General features: G+C 36.7%; 1 non-coding gene across 1 annotated transcript in view; it reads right to left on the bottom strand.

Annotated features, from left to right (window-relative positions):
* Positions 1–610: 610 nt before the first annotated feature.
* LOC113415827 (uncharacterized) overlaps positions 611–23,004 on the bottom strand; it is a 47,974-nt gene continuing 25,580 nt past the window's right edge. Inside the window, exons 2-3 of the transcript XR_015747286.1 lie at positions 20,335–20,483; positions 611–2,140 (exon numbers count right to left, since the gene is read on the bottom strand). This is a non-coding gene — a transcript (uncharacterized LOC113415827). The remainder of the gene's footprint in view (positions 2,141–20,334; positions 20,484–23,004) is intronic.

Raw genomic sequence — 23,004 nt, 5'->3', positions numbered from 1 at the left:
TCAGATCAGATATGTTGCAAACATTATTTTATTTATTAGGCTTATTCCATTCACTAAGAATTCTGACATATATTCCAACATGTCCCCATCAGGTTAAAAACAGAAACATATCGCCATATATCAACATAAACAAACCCTGGAGCGCCATTTAATGTTACAAAAAGATAAAATCCAATTCCAGAAGGAACACATTAAAATAACGCACTCCTGGGGCCAGCTGAAATAGCCAGGTTCTAAGGGCCTTTCTAAAGCATACAATAGGAGTCACTCAGTGGTTCAGCAATGGGGCAGCCTGTTTCATGACCAACCTAGATCCCACACACGCGTAGATGAAGCTTCACTCACTCACCTGGTGCTTGCACGGCCCAGTTCTTAACAAACCACAGACCAATACTGGTCTGCAGCCCAAAGGTTGAGAGCCCCTGCTATACTGGACCCCTGAGCAAAGAGACATAAAGAGGACCTTTCTACCAGATTGTATTGGGTGGGCAAATACTGTTAGGTATAGGATAGGTGCTCCTGAATTCATATTTTATGAATTAGAATAAAACCATGAAGCTATCATGAGGAGACTAAACCAAAATTTGCTCTGTTAATTATTTTATTTTTTGCTACGTTTTTAATGGTCCATCAGAAATAACCCTTTCAAAAACTAAAAAAACAAACAAACCCTGAAACCCTCCTACTATCAGGAATGGGTACAGCAAATCCTGGACATGTTCTTATATCCCTTCCACTTCATGAGTCTATACTTGTTTCTCAAGTAAATTACCTAAGAAGCAATATCACCAGGGTCTACCAAGATTATAGGGCTAGATGGAAGTAAAACTAAATACCAAATGGTAACAGTCACTGCTTCCACATTGAACCAAGGAAATTATATGGATATATTTATGAAGCCATTAAGAATTGGTTTCAAATTTGTAACAGAGAGCAGCTGGCCTTTTAAAGAAAAAGCCAGCCTTATCTTCCGATAGTTGACCCCTGAGAGTCAGTAAAGGAAAAGAAGGAGTTTCTGGATGAAAATAGTTTTTTTTGTTTATAGATATAATTCTATAGAAATTAATAGAAAGCTGGCATCTTAAATGAGGGAATTATTTCAGGCCAGGATGAAACTGGAGTTGTTTCCCTACAGTTAGAATTCTATTGTGTTTGTGTTTTTTAAACTCTTTTTAAATGTGGGTTGTGCCTGTGGAACCTTATCTTCTTCTGGCATCTATAACAACACTGAATTTTGTTTAATTTCTGGAGTTAATCAGTTTCCTCCTAGCACCCGCATCAGCTTAGCTGAGCTAAAGACTCCTACGGTTTAGTCTGGTTTCCCATTCTGTTGTTAGCCAGACCCCCCTTCAATCCTCTCCTGGTTTCCCAAAGGCTGATTTATAAGAAAGAGCTGGTGGCAGCAATGGAAACTAGTTGATTGACACTGATTACCTCAGAACTGTAGCTCCTAAATACAAACTCGAAGGAGGCTTTTGGATTAAATTGATTAATGAATAGATCTGGATGTGCATTCTTCACCTAATGGGCAAGCTATCCAGCATAAAATATACGAGTGCAAGACTGCCTTTACATAGGGCTTAGCCAGGCTTCCTCAAATTGTTACACTCTGGATAGATTTCAACTCTCAAAAACCACAGTTACCAATAAAGGCAAATGCTGGATGGTAATTGTGTGAATCAAAATGTAATTTGTTGGAACGGCACTAAACCTAATGCTAGCTAGCTTAAATAATATATATGAAGGTGATAATAACCACTTTTCATTCTTACCTCTGGGTTTCCATTTAGTACAGCACCAGTAACCTTTATAATTTCTTTCATCTTTTTGATCTCAAATACACAACATGGGAAGATCACCTTAGATATACTGGGGAGTAAGAACAACATTATACCAAAACACAGCTGCAGACTCACTTACCCATGCATATAAACTAAATCATTAAGCATCGACATAAATGGTTGACATATGTAAAAGCTGGATTGTTTTTTTTAAGTGTGCACTCTTCATTCTCTCGTATCCCCTTTTCCCCAGACATGTGACACCTACGTGCAATTTTTCTTTTTGCGGTGAACTTCACTCTATCCAGTTGCTGTTTTGTTCTTTTCTGCTGCAGATCGTGCTCCTCTTTGGACTCTTGCTGCAGAAGAAAAAATATGGTAAATATATAAACTACAGGAGACACATCCTGTTTGCCGCCCTTCCTCACCCCCTGCCTAACCTTTGTCTAAATCTCCCAGGCCAGAGAAATAGAACAAGAACAAAAGATAGGAACTGGTATAAGTGCTGTCAGTTGGAAAGAAATTTCAGACACGAAGAAAAGAACACTCTGTAGCTATTAAAAGAGCTGTATGATAAATATAATAAGCAATAAGAGATGCAGACAAACAAGCAAACACATGTCAGAGAAGACAATACACTTCACGTCAGTCACTGCCAAGCCAAGTACCCACAGTATGAGATTTTAATGAGAAGTTGTTTTGCTGGAAAATTCAAATTTTGATTGGAATATAAAAATTGTATTAGCTCATGCAGCTGGCATGCACAATATAGCTGGATACTTCCTTAATCCAGCAGGAAAAATCTCAACCAGCAAAAATATTTCCTCAAAGAAAAAGACTAAAAAATCAGAAGAAAAAGAATAACAATCTGAGTTGTGATAAAAGCCGCTGTGCTATGTATCAGAGTCTACTCTACCAACTCCAATTGGTTCCCTCTGAGCTGGGGTGGGGGAATGGTCACATCCTTCAAAATGGCAATAATGCCACAACCTGTTGAAATTGACAGCTAAGCCTATTTTTAAAAAGCCAACGGCATAATAAGCAGTAGTTGGCAATAGTTCAATTCTACAGTGTGTAACAATGGAGGCACAATTGTAGACCATATCCATGCTATGAAAGACCAGAAGACAGTGAACAAGATAAGTGCAGCTATGCAGGACACTTTTTAATAATGGGAGAGACAAAAATAAAAACTGATCAAAGGAGGAAACATGGGGAGATTGCTAAAATGAAATCAAATGGTCCACTTCAAGAATGTGCCCGCATAGATGGAATAGAATAGAATACTTTATTTGGCAAAGTGTGATTGGACACACAAGGAATTTGTCTCCGGTACAGAATAGGAGAAAGGTAGTAGAAATGATGAGAAGGATAATAGCATTGAATGAACTGTAACCAACAAAATAACTGAGACTACTTTAAGAAAATTTACATAAGTGAAGCATAAGTGGGTTTGCTACTCACCTTAAAAAGAAATATCAGTAGAGAAAGCAAAGTTGTTTAATATTGATTTCATTTTTTAAAAATAACATAAAATAGCTATGAATATTGACAGAGACTAAAATGTGAAACCTATGTGAAAAGCATGCCAAAACTAAATGGAGCATGCCCATCTAAATGGAGCATTCATTATATATGAGAAGGCAAACCAAGGAATCAAAATGAAAACTGCAGCAAGGATTTGGAGAAAACTGAAGTGAAATATTAGAAGATACTTTAACCAACTGATTTAATACATTTTTTCTAGTCAATCAGCATCCTCAATACACAGAGAAAATATATTCTGATTGCAAAGCCTGGGGTACATATGTTTGGGATAGGCATGTTTTGGCTTGCAAATCCCATAATCTTATTATTGGAGAGGTTAATTGAGGTGATGGAAGACTAAGTTCAAAACAGCTGGAAGACCCCAGATTGCCCTTCATTACCACAGCCTCAGCTTCAAATAAAAGCAACACCAAGAGAGCTACAAATAGTATGCCCCACTTCTTCACTCTGGAAAAGAAGGCCCTATTATTGTACATAGGATTGACTTCTAGATATCAGACTATTGATCCAATCCCAAATCATGTTCCTTAAACAAGCATGAATTATTTGAACAGATTAAACATTCACAGGTGGCTAAAAAGAACTGCACTCAGAGGATAACAATGAATTGATAAAAATAAGAAAAGAGAGAGCAATGGGAGCTCCATTGCAGTCAATCCTATGCTTTAGCTTAATTAAAAAATGTCAGTGAAGAATTACTAGAGAGGGTAGCCAAATTAGGTGTTAAAAAAATAATGAAAGGATCGTACAATATCTGAAACAGAAAATGTAAGCTTTCAGAAACTAGTCTACATCATAAGACTATATATTTTGCACTATTAACTAATCGGCTGCTATTTTTTCTATTGTTAATGAAAAAGCTGACATAGCAGGTATCAGATTTATGGATGATATCAGGCTGGGTTGGATTTCTAACACAAGATGTACCCTAAATCTTTCCAAATGAACTGAATGCAATTGGAGTTGGACATCTGCCCATCAGATACCAGCCTATTGATCCAATCTCAAATCATGTTCCTTAAATAAGCAAGAATTATGTGAACCAGATTAAGTATAATGAGAAAGCAGAGACAATGTAGTATTAAAATAAAATGAAGCAGAACCAAGTTCTTGTTTCATTACTGTGAAAAATATATTCTTTAATAACATTACAGATCTTCTTAAGCTCCAAAGTAATTTATAATTGTTTACTTTAAAAGCACTGAAGTAATAAGAGTTCCTTGCACTAACACCAGCAGCTTAGAAAGATATCAAGGCTTATGTAAGTTCAAAGAAAAAGGTGGACAGGGAGGTATTTTGTATCCTTTTATCAGTTGAGAACTAGTTTGGTGTAGAGGCATCAGACTAGAAATCAGGAGACTGTGAGTTCTAGTCCCACTTTAGGCACAAAGCCAGTGGGTGACCTTGGGCCAATAATTCTTTCTCCAACCAAGGAAGGAAGCAAAGGCAAACCACTCTGATAACCTTGCCAAGAAAACTGCAGGGACTAGTTCAGGTAGTCTCCAGGAGTCAATGCTAACTTAAATGTACAAAGTAAAAGTAAGCATTTCAGTTTTCTTTTATAGCAGGGGTGTCAAACTCGTGGTGACACATTGTTGTCACATGACATATTGCAATCCCCCCCTTTGCTAAATGGGGGTGGGCATGGCCCACAGGCTGTGAGTTTGACACCCCTGCCTTATAAGATAGATGAGATATAGATAGAGCGGGAGGGAGGGAGGGAGAGAGAGAGAGAGAGGAGGAAGGGAGGGAAGGAGTGGAGAGAGAGAGAGAGGGAGGGACAGGGAGAAGAGAAAAAGAGAATTGATTGAGATTGCAAAGGTGAAAAATACACATATTTGTTGCAAAGTTATTTTTTTGCCCACTGTTGTAACTGCAAAGGGTTGAGAGAGATTTAAACATTTTTATTTATTTAAAAATGTATTTGCAACCCATCTCATTTCCAACGACTCTGGGTGGCAAATAAAAAGCCAATGTTGTCTTCAAGATCTAATCCTCTTTGTTTTGACTATGTAGGGGGTGGGGCTAAATGATTCATGCAATTCTTTCTTAACTGCATTATTCTACATTCTCACAAATAATGGATTCTATTCATTAATTTTAAGATGAGTTTGTATGGGATTTGAGAGAATTTCCACACTGACTTACAACCACTCCAAGAGATCCTGCAGAGATCTTTGGAAAAGTGAAGAGGCATATTAATTTTGGTACCATTATTGTTGCAGGGAAATCATTCCCCTGGCACACAGAGCACTGTTCCCAGTTGGCTTCAGGACAATGAACACACACAAAATTTAACAGAGGTAAAAGTGAACAGAGTTCCATTTCCGACTTTCCCTCTTGTTCCTATTTGCAGTTCTATCTCATGCCAATGTTGATCTTCCCCACCTCTACAAGTATTATTTTTAGAAACCAAATCTAATCCTGCCCATTTTCTGTGCATGTTTTCGAATTGCTCCTGGGACCTCTGGCCTCTTCTGCTATGATGTGCTTGCAGCTTCACACAATTCACCATCATTTGTTGATTTCATTAGCATGCAAATGCTGATCAATAATGAAGATGTTACACAAAAGCAATCCTAACCCTTGTCCTTTCTCCTCATTACTCCCTGTTCTGTTACTCTTTCTGAGATCCAGATGGAAAATAAATTAAGTGGTTACAGTGGGCTGGGGCTTTATACAAAGCATGGGGAAAATTCCTTTTTCTACCTTCATTATCATGAGCTTGGAGATACATCTCCAGATTCATTTGACACCCAGAGAAAATATTTCTAACTATGTATTATCTTTCCTAAAGAAAAGCAACAGAAGGCAACCAAAGCACTGAGCAAATTCGTATCACATTGTCAGGGGAAAGAAAGGACCTTCAGAAAAATAATGGACTGAAGTCCTGCAACCCAAGTGACCCAGTTTAGCTAACTAGATTAGGTTGGTGAACCAGAGATTCCAGTGTTTTTAAAGAAAAAAAAACAGATTTCAAGATTCTCCATTAAGAGCACTTATTCTCGTCCTGAACAAAGCACTATTCAGAGTTTCTGGTGTATCCTTAGAGTAAGGTGATGGAAATAAAAAGTGACACCATGACGCTTCAGCTCAACCCTCTACTAATTCTTTGACAGCAGTATACTCCAAACAGCACATATTCATCACAACAAAAACCTTCTACTTTGAGTAACTGATTCATACAAACCTGTGAATATATTAACTATATCTATATAAATAAGCATATTTGTTATGCTTTTTTGTTTTTTGATGAACTGCTCTTCGGCAGTGAAGATGAGAAGGGAGCAGGTTTAGAAAAACGTGTCACATATAGCAGCCAAGACGTTACCATCATGTAAAAAGATTTTGAGAAGTGTAGAAAACATTTTTCCTTTTCCAACACTACTGTTTCTCATCCCAACTGAAATATTTCCCCAATCATTTTGCCTAATATTTTGCCATTCCAGACAAATGTATCACAAGAGATTAAAAAACATATTAAATAGTGTCCTATATTTATTTCACTATGCTTCCATCCAATAACTTTAACATTTAACACTTTCAAAATTCAAACTGTTGTAGAAAATGTCTTTCAGCAATCCAAATTTTTTTGAGACTATGGATTGTTGAAGATGAGACAAGACCTAGAAATGTACACTTTCCCCTTAGCATCATGTTTCTATCGGTATAAATAAACTTTTCTCAAATAGATGCTTTCTAAATGTGTTGTGCTAAAGCCTCTCAGAATTTGCAGCACTGGCCATCCTACCCAGATATGCTGAGAGTTGTAGTATGGGATCGATGTAGATCCAACTAACAGCACAAAAGCTGCTGCCCATAATCAAGTGGATTTTGTCTGCATCTACAAAAAACAGCTTCTATTTTCTATATATATAAGGAAAGGTGGGCATCCCAGAATCCAAGACATAATTCATTGCCAAAGGAAAAAACTTTGTCTAATTGGTATTTCCCATTTTATTTAAAGAAGAACTATACGCAGTTGAGTAGCATCATACAAAAATGTATAACCTCAAACAAAAGTCTAACAAAGGTTCATGGAGGTATAGTTATAGAATAGAATAGAATAGAATAGAATAGAATAGAATAGAATAGAATAGAATAGAATAGAATAGAATAGCGTAGCATAGTTTTATTGGTCAAGTGTGATTGGACACACAAGGAATTTGTCTTAGTGCATATGCTCTCAGTGTATGTAAAAGAAAGATACATTTATCAAGAATCATAAGGTACAACACTTAATAATAGTTATAGGGTATGATAAGCAATCAAATCATACTAGGAAACAGTCAATAAAAGTTGTTAGGATATAAGCAACAAGGTTACAGTCATACAGTCATAACTGGGAGGAGATGGGTGAAAGAAAGGATGGCAGGATTAATAGTAGTAGTAATACAGTCTTAGTAAATAGTTTGACAGTGTTGAGGGAATTATTTGTTTAGCAGAGTGATGGTGTTTGGGAAAAAACTGTTCTTGTGTCTAGTTGTTCTGGTGTGCAGTGCTCTATAGCATCGTTTTGAGGGTAGGAGTTGAAACAGTTTATGTCCAGGATGTGAGGGGTCTATAAATATTTTCACAGCCCTCTTTTTGTCTCGTGCAGTATACTGGTCCTCAATTGAAGGCAGGTTGGTAGTAACTGTTTTTTCTGCAGTCCTAATTACTGTCTAAAGTCTGTGCCTGTCTTGTTGGGTTGCAGAACCAAACCAGACAGTTATAGAGATGCAGATGACGGACTCAATAATTCCTCTGCAGAACTGTATCAGCAGCTCCTTGGGCAGTTTGAGCTTTCTGAGTTGGCGCAGAAAGAACATTATTTGTGGTGCTTTTTTATACAGATGATATTGCACCACAGTACCTACAACTATCGAGGTCGGGAGAAAATTTATTTTCTCTCTGGAAAAACACTAGCATCTAAATATTGAAAAAAGGCAATTAAAAAAGGCAAAAACAAAAAAAACCTCCTGCAGTAAAAGAAGTTAATATTAATTGCAAAAAGGTGATGGTTTCAATGGAATCTATGTATGATTTGCTATGCCAGAAAATTATCAGTGTAGAGAGCTAAATTCAATTCATCCTCATGGGCTCAACATGCACATGCAGTTTTTATTAAATGTGATTTTTAAAAATATTTTTATTAAAAAGAATTCAAAAATGAAAGATACTGCTTAATTATATCTCCGATACACTCATGGGAAGTTTTTGGATAGATAGATAGATAGATAGATAGATAGATAGATAGATAGATAGATAGATAGATAGATAGATGCTAACAGTTACAGTATGTTCAGTTTGACTTGTACAGTATATAATTCTGCCAATAGTACAAATTCTGAAAAGACTCTTGTTGGGGGGAGGGAGGGTTAAACCTTTTAAAATATCACAATATAAATATAGAAATAGTGCTTAGACTTATATGCTGCTTCACAGTGCTTTTACAGCCCTCTCTAAGCGGTTTACAGAGTCAGCATATTGCTCCCAATCTGGGTCTTCATTTTACCAATCTTGGAAGGCTGAGTCAACTTTGAGCAGGTCAGGATTGAAGGAATCAAACTCCTGGCAGAGTTAACCTGCAATACTGTATTCTAACCATTGCACCACCATAGCTGCAGTAATATAAATTACATTGCTTTCTCTAAAAATGACTTTATCTGAGGACACAGAAGGAAATTATCGTAGTTCTTAAGCAATTCTACATTTAATGTAAGCACTAATCTTTTTTTTAACCATTATTATGGAAGGGCTGTGTAACATATTCAATGATTGTGTGAAGACCATATCTATGCCTGACAATTGAAAGGATGTTATTATTGTTTCCTTATTTAAAAAAAATAAGACAGCAGTATTAAGACCATAGGAAAAAAAACCAGAATCAGAATTCTGCCAAACACCTTCCCAGGCAACAAGTTCAGTCAGATATAAATTTAATAAATATAGTATTATACTGACTTACTATTTTTACCTTTATTATATGGCTATATGACAGGAAACAAGAAGTGAACAGTGAGCAGAATTTGGGAAGTGCTATGTGATTTTATACCAGGCAGGGAGTGTGCAGATCTCACTCTAGTAAAAAAATTAGTTTAGATGGTAAATGTAAAAATGTTGCATTTTATTAATTTAGAGAAAGCATAAGATAAAGGAAGTATGTTTGAATTATGGAATATTTTGCATTATATGGAGTTGAAGTTTGTTGAATATGGTAAGTGCAATATGACAGTTGTAAGCATATATATGAATTTAGCAAAAGATTCAGTACCAGAGTAAATTCTGGAGTAAAATAAAAATCTGTGATGGTCCCTTGGTTATTTATGGAAAAGGTATAAGGAATGTTCATATAATAGATGGTAAAACATGTTAGTTAGGAATGTAAAAGTACACACACTAATGTCTCACTAAGCTGAGAAGTCTCATGTTGGAAATATTATAAAATGTATAAGTTTTTTTTCCCTGTCCTTTTGAGTTCATGTTGTTTCCTGGTAACTGCCCATACAAGTCCCTGCAGGGGACTTTTTTTTGGGGGGGGGGCAAGATTTTGCAACAATCTCCTTTCTAGGGCAGTGAAAGAGTGACTGGCCAAAATCCATCATGCGGCTGATAGAACTAGAACTCACAGTCTCCTAATTTTTAACCTTGTGCCTTAGTGTGGATCTGGAAGTAATCTATGAATAAAAGATCAAGGTTATTGTGTTTGGCAGGAAAAGTGAAGTGAGTAACTGCATGCATATATATATCTATATCTATATCTATATATCTATATATATACACACACACACACATACATACATACACACATACACACACACATATATATATATACATACATACATACATACATACATACATACATACATACGGTATTCAAACAAAAAAATCTCCACACCACAAGCCAGGCAAACACCTGGGCACAAACAGACTCCCCCTGATACCTCCAGCTCAAACACACCCCAACTAGGCACCCAGATAAAACCTAGCTTCCTAATAAATGATAGCAGTCTGTTTACTCGGAGTCAAGCTGCACTAAAAGCCTCCAATACAGGAAACACAATGTTGCCAGCCAATCAAGACAAAAAAAGGTACAAAACAGACAGGAGATATTAGAAACACCAATCAAGCAGAACACAGCAAACTCCAAGACCAATAAACACAGACCAAGACTCCCAACCAATCAGGATGAAGAAAAAACCATTCTGGCACAGCAGTAGGCTAGCCCCAAATTTAAAACAGAAACGGCTGTGAAAGTCTGACTCACAGACAAACACAATACAAAAGCCTGATGATGGCAAATGAGATTCTGCCAAAACGTTGCTACAACTTTAAAAGCACAACTATAATGACGTGGGAAAATACCCGAACAAAGCTGAATACATATATATATATATATATATATATATATATATATATATATATATATATATATATATATATATATATATATATATATATATATATATATATGTATATATATATATGTATGTGTGATCTTTGGTTATTCGGGTTTTCTCAGCGTAAGATTCAAAGTATCTAGGCAACGTTTGCCTAGATACTTTGAATCTTACGCGGGAGAAAACCCGAATAACGAAGATCCACATACAAATACCGCGAGAACCTCAGAAAACAAATATATATATATATATATATATATATATATATATATATATACACACACACACACACACACACATACATACATACATACATACATACACCTACCGTGTTTCTCACATAATAAGGCCGGGCCTTATCTTTTTGATCCCGAAAAACGGCTAGGCCATCTTTTTGGGGGTGACTTAATTCGCCACCAGCCGCTCCTAACGGGTGATCATGGCGAAGCGCAGAGAGCTCCCTACTCCCACCAAACACCTTTGCTGCAGACACCTTTGGCACCCGCCGCTGTTGCTTTCCCTTCTGCCCATTCCACTGCCATGTTTGGAGTTGCCGCTTCTGTGTTTGGAGTGCCGCCGCCATTTGGAGCTCCAAACGCGGAAGTGGCAGCTCCAAACATGACGGCAGGCGATCTTTTATTTTGGTCCGCGCGAAGTTCAGAGCGAGCAAGAGAGGGAGACTGCGATGCCTCCGTCCGAGATGGCAACCTCACTAGTGGATCACAACGTGGCTGGAAGCCCGAATCGGCGGGATACGATGGCAATCTTTTGGAGCGAGAGAAAAGGGAGAGAAGAGTTGAGGCGTAATTTGCAGGAGGAAGTGGGTGTACCCACGGCAGGGAGCCCAAGGAAGAAGGGCCGGTAGGCAATGGAGAGCGTCCGTAGCTCCGGAAGCAGCCTAGAGACGCGCCCGGGAAGAGGGGCAGATGCTGCCTTGTAGTCCCCAAACCAACTGCGTGCGCCGCCTTTAGTTATGTGCGCTCCGCTCTCTGGGCATCTCCGTGTGATTGTGACCCTGTCCTTTCCACCTGGCGCCCTTGCTGCTTTCTGGCTCTTTAGCGACCGGCTTCGCATTTGGAGCACGTTCGCGTTTGGAGTTGAAAGAAAACATATATATATATATATATATATATATATATATATATACACATACACATACACATACACATACACATACACATACATACACACATATACATATACATATAATTTACACACACACACACACACACACACACACACACGTATACATATACATATACATATATAAAAGAGGAGACTTGTCAAGTTACCACAGCTAAAAACATAAACTGTCCATTTGTGAGCTCTGTGATAAAAGTTGCGGAGGGAAAGCTACTATATATGGATGTGTCTCAATATATAAACACTATGACCACACAGAAGCATACTATTTAATAAGAAAATTAATAAGATTAAGCAACCAGCAGAGTTTATATAATGAGCCTTGATCATATTAAGGCATTTCATGTATTTCACTACATGTCTTCATTAACAAAACAATATAGGCTGCATGTTACAATTACAAGGCTCACAACTGTAATCCCGATAACAACTTACTGTCAAAAGCAAAGCAAGAAATATAGAACTATTAAATCTTAAGGGATCAAGGTCTTATAAAGAAGACAGCATATATAATATTCAGATATTTAGTGGAAAGATTTTTAGATTAATATGTGAAATTCGGGTTCCCATCTTCAGCTTTCCTATGCCTGTTCATCATCTCCTTTTAATGACCCCATAATCCCTTGTGGAGTGGAGTCTGGGCATCTGAAGTTGAGTGTTTACTGGCCAGAAGCCCTTCCTGCCACCAATGCAAAATTTTATTCAGCAGATATATTCTCATTGTGCCCAGAGAGAAATATCTGCCTCTACCTAGGATTGAACCCACAGCCTCCTGATTGTAAGGCGAGAGCTCCACCTCATGCTATGGCACTACTCTTTCCTAGCCCACGATTAGTGTTAGGTAAATAGATCTCTACTTTTTTTTAAAGCATCCCCCCTGCATTTTCTTTCACAGTACTTAATCTTCATTCAAGTGGCTATGTATTTCTTTTTCTCATCTATATTCTCCACCTTTCAATTTCGGATGGATTTCAACTAATTGGAACATTTAATTCCTTGAATGTTAACATACCAACTAACTAGTAATCAAGAACTTTATTTTCCAATCATAAAACAATACTGAAGAGCAATATAAAAATTCATCTGAGATCAATTTAATCAAGTATACAGAAGAAAATTGTAGTTGGATTATTGCTCCATTCAAAATGCATAGTTCTAAAGAACTATAATCTAAAAATATTCTGTAGTTTGGATATACTGAGAAGGTAATATACTAATATATGTTTATAAGCGGCCATCATAACACAGGAAGCCTATTCTATATTAATTAAAAAATGCATAGAATACACTTGGGAAAGAAATGAAGAGAAAGATTTGAAAAGTAAATGTATTAGTAAAGGAATGCAATTGAGTTGGGAAATGATTACCACATTCTAATACATTAACCTTTTTATATGCTCAAACGTAAATGTAAACACATATTAGAGTGGAAGTTTGAACATCATCTTCAAAACTGAGAGACATTAAGAGCTTTGTAAAAGAAAATGTGAAGTATTCAATATCTGCATTCTTTTTCACCTTTTAGGGACTATAGTGATGTTTATTCTTAAGGGTTAAGGTTACATTTGGTTAAGATTAAATTTAAATGGCCTAAATTTAAATTTAGGAACAAGTTGTTTACTAACAGATTGACTATAAAACTGAGGAAGAATAAAAAACAATGAAGTATTAGGCATCCTTAACTTTTGTGTTTATATATACATACACACACCCATGTAAATTGCAATTGATGTGGTGGATTTCAAATAATCATCAAACCCCAATGTTATTGTCAGTTCCATAATAATTTTTTCTACTTCAAAATATCTGATTTTAATAAAGTCTTTTTTTCTCTCTTCATAGTTCATTATCATTAAAATACATTTTTCCCTTAAGCTGAAACCTCAAGCTGCCTCACTTCTTTAACAGAATCATTGGATACACATAACATAAGTAATTACATTTACAGCCACCTCCTCCACGGCCCATATTCTCTCTCTCAATCCATTTGTAGGTAAATTCTGAAATCTCTGGGGAGACTTCAGAATCCAGCCAGTAGGATATGCCAGGTGGAGGACTGATTCTATACTGTTGACACATTACTGCAACAAGGACAGTATTCAAATTTTTTACTACCAGTTCTCTGGGCGTGGGTTGGTGGGCATGGCATTGTTTGGTGGGTGTGGCTTGGTGGGTGTGGCATGGTTTGGTGGGCGTGGCAGGGGAAAGATACTGCAAAATCCCATTCCCTCCCCACCCCACTAATCTGCTTTCCAGCTCCATTCTCCTATGCAGGGCAACAAAAGAAGACCCAGCCGATCAGCTGGGACTCGGGAGGCAGAGAATAGATGGGGGTGGGGCCAGACAGAGGTGGTATTTGCCGGTTCTCTGAACTACTCAAATTTTCGCTACCGGGTCTCCAGAACTGGACAGAACCTGCTGAATACCACCTCTGAACAAGGACCATGTGCCAATTTATGGTGGCTTAAGTGGATGGAAGATGAAAGAGCAGCCCTGCATCAGGGAGAGTGGGTGATGCATTCTACTTACTCTGGATAAAATCACCTGGGATTGATCACAATTCAGCAGAAACAAAACCTGACATGTTTTGGTTGTTTCAGGTTTGGGATGAAACAAAATCTGAAACAACCAAAACACACCAAGTTTTAGTTTTGGCCAAAGCAGAAACAGTTCAGCAGGATTTCTAATCTGCAGTAAGTAATTTGTTTTGACTTTGAAGCATACCTTTAGCTTTTCCTAACATTTAATTGAAATTGTCCTTCCTCTGATTTAGATTAATTTGTCATGCCCTGTATTATAGAATGATAAAAAGCAGCTCTGACCTTCTTCTGGGCGACATCCTTTTAGATATTTGAAAAGTATTATATGGACCCTCTGTCTTTTTTTCTCTTCTCCCAGATAAACATTCTCAGTTGTTTCAATCCCAATTCTGATTTTCCATTAAAGAATCCCTTTAAGAATCCTTATTACATCCATTCCCCCATGTTAGTTTATTTTTTAATCTCCACAAGATTGCAAATGTGTTTATACAAATGCCTTGTGTATCTATGTTTCCTTTTATTTTTTTAGTTTTTTATTCTATGTTGATTTTATTTCTATGTTGCATTTTCAGTTATTTTGTTGATTGCTGTAGCACACAGAAGCAAGGGCTGTCTTTTCTTGTGCCTCTTAACCTATAATGAAAGCGAACATTTGACATTGCGATTTGAGGAGTAGGTGCCTTTCAGCATATCCTTAAATATTACCATATAGATGAGCACCTGTTTAGTAGGATTTAGGATCTAGCTCACTTCCTTCACCGAAACATTTCTACTATAGAAAGGTATTGAGCAGAATGTTATTAAAAGATTACTTTTATATTTGTTGGTTTGTTGTTTTTGATAGTATTGCACTTGATTTGACTTGCTAAGTTTTTATTTTCTTATTGGCAAAGGAGATAAAATGAAAGTAAAATGAAGCCTAGACTAAACATATTTTCTTTCAATATGCTAACTTTACACAACTAGAACTGTTTTTCAGTAACACACATGCAATCTCTGTGGGTAATCAGAAGTGGTAAAATCCAGTAACAACTGTATCGCCTGCTATTTTTACACATTTCAAACCACCCTGAGACTGCAAGAAGCTACAGTGACATTACATATGCATGCATACAAATCTTCCTCATCTTTCAGAACATCTGCTTTTGAAGCTTAAAACAACATAGAATGTTATAGAAGTTAAAAATAGATCTAATATGAACTGACCTACCAAATTTTCACCAACAAGTTAGAGAGGACTTGCAGTAATTAATGCTGGGGGATTACTATTCCAATCTGCCCATGTTTTCTAGCCCTTATGAAATCATTGTGAGGATCTGAAGGAATCCAGCCAAGTCAAGAATGCCCATCTCTTACGAAGACTGAGCAAAAACTGGGGACGCTAAGGAGGAGCCTTCAAGGAGGAGTGCCCTCAGAATTCAGCTCAGCCTATCGGATGAGAGAAGGAAGCACCTCCCATGTCTGGATGCTCTGAACAGCTCATCTGGAGAGGGCTGTAACTTCCTCAGAGTTAAGAGCATATTCATGCAGACAGTCCTAGAATCAGTCTCCTATGCCCAAAAAAGAAAAACCAACTTCCTAAAATCCAGGTGCCAGTCAGAGTCTTAAGTTTTGAATTATAGTGGAGCTTAAAAGTTTCTGAATTTTCAATATTTCTGCATAAATATGGCTTAAAATAAGTCCTAAAATTAGATAGAGAACCCAGTTAAACAAAGGACTCCAAAACATTATATTTGATCACTGATTTATTGAGGGAAATGAGCCAATGCTCCATATCTGTGTGTGGCAAAAGTATGTACATGTTTTGCTTTCAGTAACTGTTGGGTCCTCCTTGGGCAGCAATAACTGTATCTAAATGTTTCTGCTAACCATTGATCAGCCCTGTATATTGGTTTGGGATTTTAGCCCATTCCTCCTTACAGAACAACTCAGGGATGTTGGTGGGCTTCCTCAGAGGTACTGCCTGCTTCAGGTCCTTCCACAACATTTCTGTAGGATTAAGGTCAGGACTTTGATTTGGCCATTCCAAACGACCCCTTCTTATAAGGACAATTCAACTGCGCAGGGACCGGAGGAAAAAATAAGAAGAAAATCAAACCTGAATAATTTTAGAAAGAAATCCCAATTCGGCCAAGGAGCGAAAGCTAAAGCTGCCTGTCTCTGCGAGGCTGAGCTAAAAACTGGGGGAACGCGTGGAGATGTCACGTGGAGGAGGAGGAGCGTTCCTTCAATCATAGCTCAGCCTGTCAGAGCGAAGACTAGAGCACCTCCCATTATCTGGATGCTCGCAGCAGCTCAACGGAGAATATGGCATTTCTTGTTTTAATTTTTTAAAGAAAAATTAAGAGTTGGTGGAAATGTTTAAAAAAGGAAATAGGATAGCCTGATAGTTCCAGGATGAATTAACTACATGGAGACACAATGCAATCTCAACAGAGGAAATTATTAACCTCAGTATCAAGAATGCAATCCACCACAATACTCAACAGAAGCTAATTCCCCAGCATTGCCTGAATTGCATTTATTCAAACAGTACTGCATATTTTCTTTCTCTGTGGGTTTTCTGTCACATTATCATAACTTCCTGATTATCTGATCTTACAGAAACAACCAGTGTGACACAATGGATAGACACTGGGTTTCAACATGGAACATTTTAGTTAGTAATTATATTCTATTGTGAATTACTTCACTGGATGTCTTCGGGCTCAACGGAGAAAGGTGGGATACAAATGCAGCAAATAAAAGAATCCAGCTTATTAACTACACACAAGTCTGTTAGAAAACTACATTTTTTGAGCAACAGCAGTAAAAACTGATGAAGACACTAATTACATACAGTAGTCTGTCTTGAGTCACTTTTGTCATCTGTTTGTACAATTCAGAAGCAAATGACAATGATCAAACAACTGGGCAGAAACACTTCTCCTGATTAGCCTTAGCAGATGCTGAAACAAACAAAGCCTGTACAAAAAAAAGGTTTTAAAAAGTTGCGAGACAGCATAAATGGCATTGACAATAAAGCAGGATAGAAAATGCAATCTGCCAGAGATACACCAAAAAGACCCATAAGAGATTTTCCAGCTGTAACCGCTCCAAAACACCCCAATTCAAAAACAATACTGGAGACTTGTTCTAAAGATATTCTGATGAAAGGCTGCTGGAACAACAACAGTTCAATTAATCTCTGATTTCTGAGTCTCCCTTTATATTGGTGAATCATAAGGAACCTCATCCAAATGCTGCTAGATGAAATAGAAAAGTTTTTACTTAGACAAAACCAAATGGGCTCTTTTATGGCCTCCTTGTGTATATATTATTCTGCAATATGAGAAATTATGCCATCAGTATATATTATTCAGATCAATGTTTCTCAACCTTGGCAAGTTTAAGATGTGTGGACATCAACACCTTTCTGTCTGGAGGGTTCTGAAGGTTGAAGTCCACGCATCTTAAAGTCGCCAAGTTGAGCAACACTGGTTTAGATATTCAAAGATTACAAACCAAAACACCAAATAATTAACAGAATTATTTGAAGAAAAGTTTAGGTTTTTTTGTTTTGTGGTTGTTGGGTTTTTTTTTTTGTTTTTTTTGCTTTCAAATAATATACAGTTACAATATGCAATATACAATAATATAAATATAAATATAAATAATTATAACCAGCAGTAGATCTATTCTCTCAAGTACAGCAGAATTTCAGCATGAAAAACAATGACACAAAACGAATCCAAAGATTGTTCAACATTTGTCTGGTTGGAAGTTCAGCACAAAGAAATAATCACTGATATATCATACAGCTCTTTAAAAGAGTTTCCTTAGGAGAGAAGATTTCTAATAAATATACAGGTGTTAATTTCATATTATTAACAGTAAAGGTTTTCTCCCTTTTAACATCTGCAGCTATTTTTTAGTCTTTTCAAATAATAACTATATCAATATTGGCCATTAAAATACTAGGCACAAATCTACTAATTAGAGCTGAAATTCTCTAGGCAGTGTGTAAATACTGTAATCACAGTAGCCTTTAAAAAAAATAGGGCAAAGCTATAAAAACTGCAAGCATACATTAGCAAATTAAATCTATCAGTAATTTCACAGGGCTTAAATTCAGTTTATAGGAAAACTTAGACATTCCTAAAATCAAAAATGTAATTGTTAATTCATAAAACATCATTAATATTACTAGCAGCAAATTAAGAATTCTTACATTTGATATATGAATACAGTACTGAACGCTACAGAATGGCAACAATCTGATTTAGTGATTAAACATAGCTTTGTTACATTGAACAGAATACAGCTCCTATCTTAGTTTAGTTCATTTGTACATCTGTTCATACAGTACCAGTAAACAATACTTTTCACAAGTTGATGTTATCATGAGAATTTAACATTAAAAGCAAATGAGTATCAAAGGAAGCATTCTGGAATGAATTGTTATCCCCAAAGCTTTTAGACATTTCTCATTAAGCAGACTTCCAAGCAAATTTCAAAATATGGCAGCATTTAAGAACCTTTTAAGAGTTTTTTTTCTGATGCTATCTTTAAAGTCCCTTGATGGACATCTGGTACCTAGAAGAGGTAGAATCATTTATTTCTAACGTTAGCTGCAGAAGTTTTTTGTTGATTTGTTGATACTATTTAACCCTGAATCATTTCTTCCTAAGATCAAGTAGGGCTCTAAAAATGAGCTACATATCAGGAACATGTTACTGCACTGAGAATCTCAATTGATGCAAGATTTCTTACTCTAGGCAGAAGCTGGCTTTTGACCATTCTCTACAACCACTCCTTAGTCAGCTAGGAAAATGCTATCAAATTACATGCAACAGTGCTTTCCAATATGTAATAATATGTAAAGTTAATATATTTTCATTTCTATTTTTAGCATAGAATCCTGCTTTCTATAGATTAACTTTGCTGATTATTGACTGTAATTAAATAAATTTGAATTTTTGAATGTTGTAGAATTAAACATTAAAGTATATTCTATATTACTAACAAAAATAGAGATTAAAAATGGGGTAAATGCATTTATTGTTAACTGGTAGAAGCCACACACGAAAGAGTATTGGAAAGAAGCAATGTCAATATCTTAAGTAGACCCAATTTACACCTTAAAAAGGGTAACAGTTCTCATGCTCTAGTTACCTCCCGTTTGGATTCTATAATGTGCTCTACATGGGACTGTATTTGACGAGTATCCAGAAGCTTCATCCAGTGCAAAATGTAGTGGTGGCATGTACAGTTACATGTGCAGGTAGAGTGGTATATATCTTTACCCTGTGAGCTACATAGGTTTGTTTGCTTCTGGGTCTAATTCAAGATATTGATTTTTACCTCCATGGCATGGGGCTAGGTTATCTGAAGGACTGCCTCTCCCATCTTATCAGGTCTGGCCTTATCAGTGCCTGCCTTGTGGAATCTTCTCCCCTCAAAGGTCCATCCCTCTTAACATTTCACAAGTTCCTCAAGGCCTAACTATGTCACCAGGCCTTGGAGTTCTAGAATTGGGTAGATTTTGTGATGGTTCCCTTACTGTGGTTAATATTATCATCTCCTGTTTTGTATGCCACTTTTTATTTTTAATTGTAAAAATAATTATTTTTATTTCATTAAGTTTTGTATACACTACCCAGAATCACTTTCATGTGGGATGGGCGGTTATATAAATATGATAAATAAATTACAACACCTGTGATGTCATCACATCAACCTCACACTATCTGGGGCTTTTGGACGCTGATTTTAAAAAATAGAGTGGCTCCTACTATATATACAAGATGGGCGGCAAATAAATGCACTAATAAATATAGTTCACCTCTCTTTTTATATGGGAGATTTTCAAGTGCCTGAACTCATTTCAATCATATATATTGGTATATAACTAGATCCCCAAAGTCAATATTTATTTTGTTTATGCTCTTGTTCACTCACCTCTCCATCGCTGTCAGATATGATAATGAATGTATCCGCATAATGTGTTAACTCTGCATTTGAGAGGTCCCTTGGCTCTTCTTCTTCTCCCTGATCTTTGAAATCAGGCTCATTTGCAGTTTTTCGCTTCTTCTTTGGCATCTTTTCCACTGAAACAAAATGGATTAAAGCTTTTTAGTTGGTTTCCTTTCCTTTTGACAGAATGTTGCCTTATTACCTTGAAGTGAAACACCATAGATTCCATTCTAATCATATTGAATGGTGAATTGAGAGCATTAAGAGACACGTTCATAAATCCCTACTCATCCAATTAAGGGTACCTTTTAAAGCAGATTAAGGTGGTATAACAAAAACTAATTGCATATTCTAAAGGAAACGGGGGGAGGGGGGGGAATGGGAAAAGAGCTTAGTTAACCCTTGTGCAAAAGTTACACATTTAATATCAGGAACCAACAGCCGTCCTTTCCAATATGTTAATTTCTCCAATGCTGGTGCAGAACCCACCAAGTGAGATTCAGTGATCTAGAAGGGAAAACCAATATATGAAATACAATTGCAGCTTTCATATTCAGTTAGGCATAGGATGGGGGTTACATTTTTCAGACACTGTCATTCATAAGGGCTTGGTACACTGTAGAAATGAGGCAGAGGTGAGAAGAATGGCAAAATGATTAAATGACACTTTGAGGAGGGAAAAGGTCAAGAACACTTGAGTTTCTTTTTAAATTAAGCTTCTTGCTAAACAGCGTACTCATTGTGCCCTCTACTGGACTAAACTACATTAATTCCATAAAAGATACTTTGCAGGTACAACATTCAGAAAACCTTTGACTATTAGCCCTAGACATGCTAAGAGTTAGGAGAAACAGAGGGAAGGCAAGTAAAAATGTAAGTAAAACTATTTTCCTTTCCAAACTATACATAGCAATTTTCCAAACTATACATAGCAAAAAACTTATACAAAAAGCTTTATCAGTGAAAGCTTTTTGGTCTGTGAGACAACTAAGAGAAGGGGGCAACATTGCAAAACCTTTTTTTTCTACAACACAAAAAAACTTTTCTGGCAACCAGTTCAGCATGTGAACTGATCAAAACACATTCTGATAATATGTTTCTCATTTAGAGAGCTTTTACAAAAACAACTTAACTTTGTGGTTCATAATCATGTATTCACTTAACAACCATAGAGAAATAAATAAATAAATAAATAAATAGTATAATATGGCATAGTATGAAGGAATAGGCTTTATTCTGTGACTTTTGTTGACACTGTGCTATATTGTACAATAATATGTATGTATGTATGTATATATGTATATGTATATGTATGTGTGTGTGTGTGTGTGTGTGTGTGTGTGTGTGTGTATATATATATATATATATATATATATATATATATATATATATATATATATATATATATATATATATAATATGTATGTTTTCTTAAGTTTTTGGTACTTACATGTATGGTATTCAGCTTTGTTCGGTATTTTCCCACGTCATTGTAGTTGTGCTTTTAAAGTTGTAGCAATGTTTAGGCAGAATCTCATCTGTCATCATCAGGCTTCTGTATTGTGAATATAGAATATACAGAATATACAGAAGCCTGATGATGGTAGATGAGATTCTGCCGAAACGTTGCTACAACTTTTAAAACCACAACTACAATGACGTGGGAAAATACCCTAACAAAGCTGAATACCATATATATATATATTTGTTTTCTGAGGTTTTCGGGTATTCGTATGTGGATCTTTGGTTATTCGGGTTTTCTCCCACGTAAAATTGGAAGTATCTAGGCGACATTTCGATGAAGTCTCATTCATCATCTTCAGGCTTGTGTCTTCGGCTTTGTGCTTCCCGGAGTAATGTGAGCTTGCAGCTGCTTCTTCCTTTTAACTGCTAGTGGGGGTGTGACTTGATTGGGTGGGGGCTTGGCTGTGTTCTGATTGGGTGGGTGGGTGTTCTCATTGGTTGGGGGTTTGGCTGTGTTTTGATTGGTAGGGGGTTGGCTGTGTTCTGATTGTTCTGTTCAGGTGGGGGCTTGGTTGTGCTCAGGTTAGTCTTAGTTGTCGGGGGATTTGAGCTGGTGAGTGGTGATCCTGTTGTTTGGATTCGCGTTCGTGGTCATGCCACATCTTCACGGTGAGCGTCAGTTCGCTTCATGTATGGGTCAGAGGGGTTTGAAGCTCATCTGCCATCATCAGGCTTCTGTATTGTGTTCGTCTGTGAGTCAAACTTTCACAGCCGTTTCAATTTTAAATTTGGTGCTAGCCTACTGCTGTGCCAGAATGGTTTTTTCTTCATCCTGATTGGCTGGGAGTCTTGGTCTAGACTGTTTATTTTTTATATTTTATTTTATGCATTACTATTAGTAGTAATCCTCCCTTCCTTTCACTCATCTCCTCCCACTTATGATTATATGACTGTAACTTTGTAGCTTGTATCCTAATGATTTGACTCTTTCCTAGTATGATTTGATTGCTTATTGTACCCTATGACTATTATTAAGTGTTGTACCTGATGATTCTTGATGAATGTATTTTTTCTTTAATTTACACTGAGAGCACATGCACCAAGACAGATTCTTTCTTTATTCTTAATAAAGAATTCTATTCTATTTCTATTCTAATCTCCCATTTCCTGATGATAGAATAACTGTAGTGG

The sequence above is a fragment of the Notechis scutatus genome, chromosome 2, assembly GCF_049901735.1.
Source record: "Notechis scutatus isolate UNSWTSFEM ecotype Mainland chromosome 2, rNotScu1.2, whole genome shotgun sequence".
Classification (NCBI taxonomy): Eukaryota; Metazoa; Chordata; class Lepidosauria; order Squamata; family Elapidae; genus Notechis; species Notechis scutatus.
Note: the sequence above shows the minus strand (reverse complement) of the source record. Positions and strands in the feature narration are given on the sequence as shown.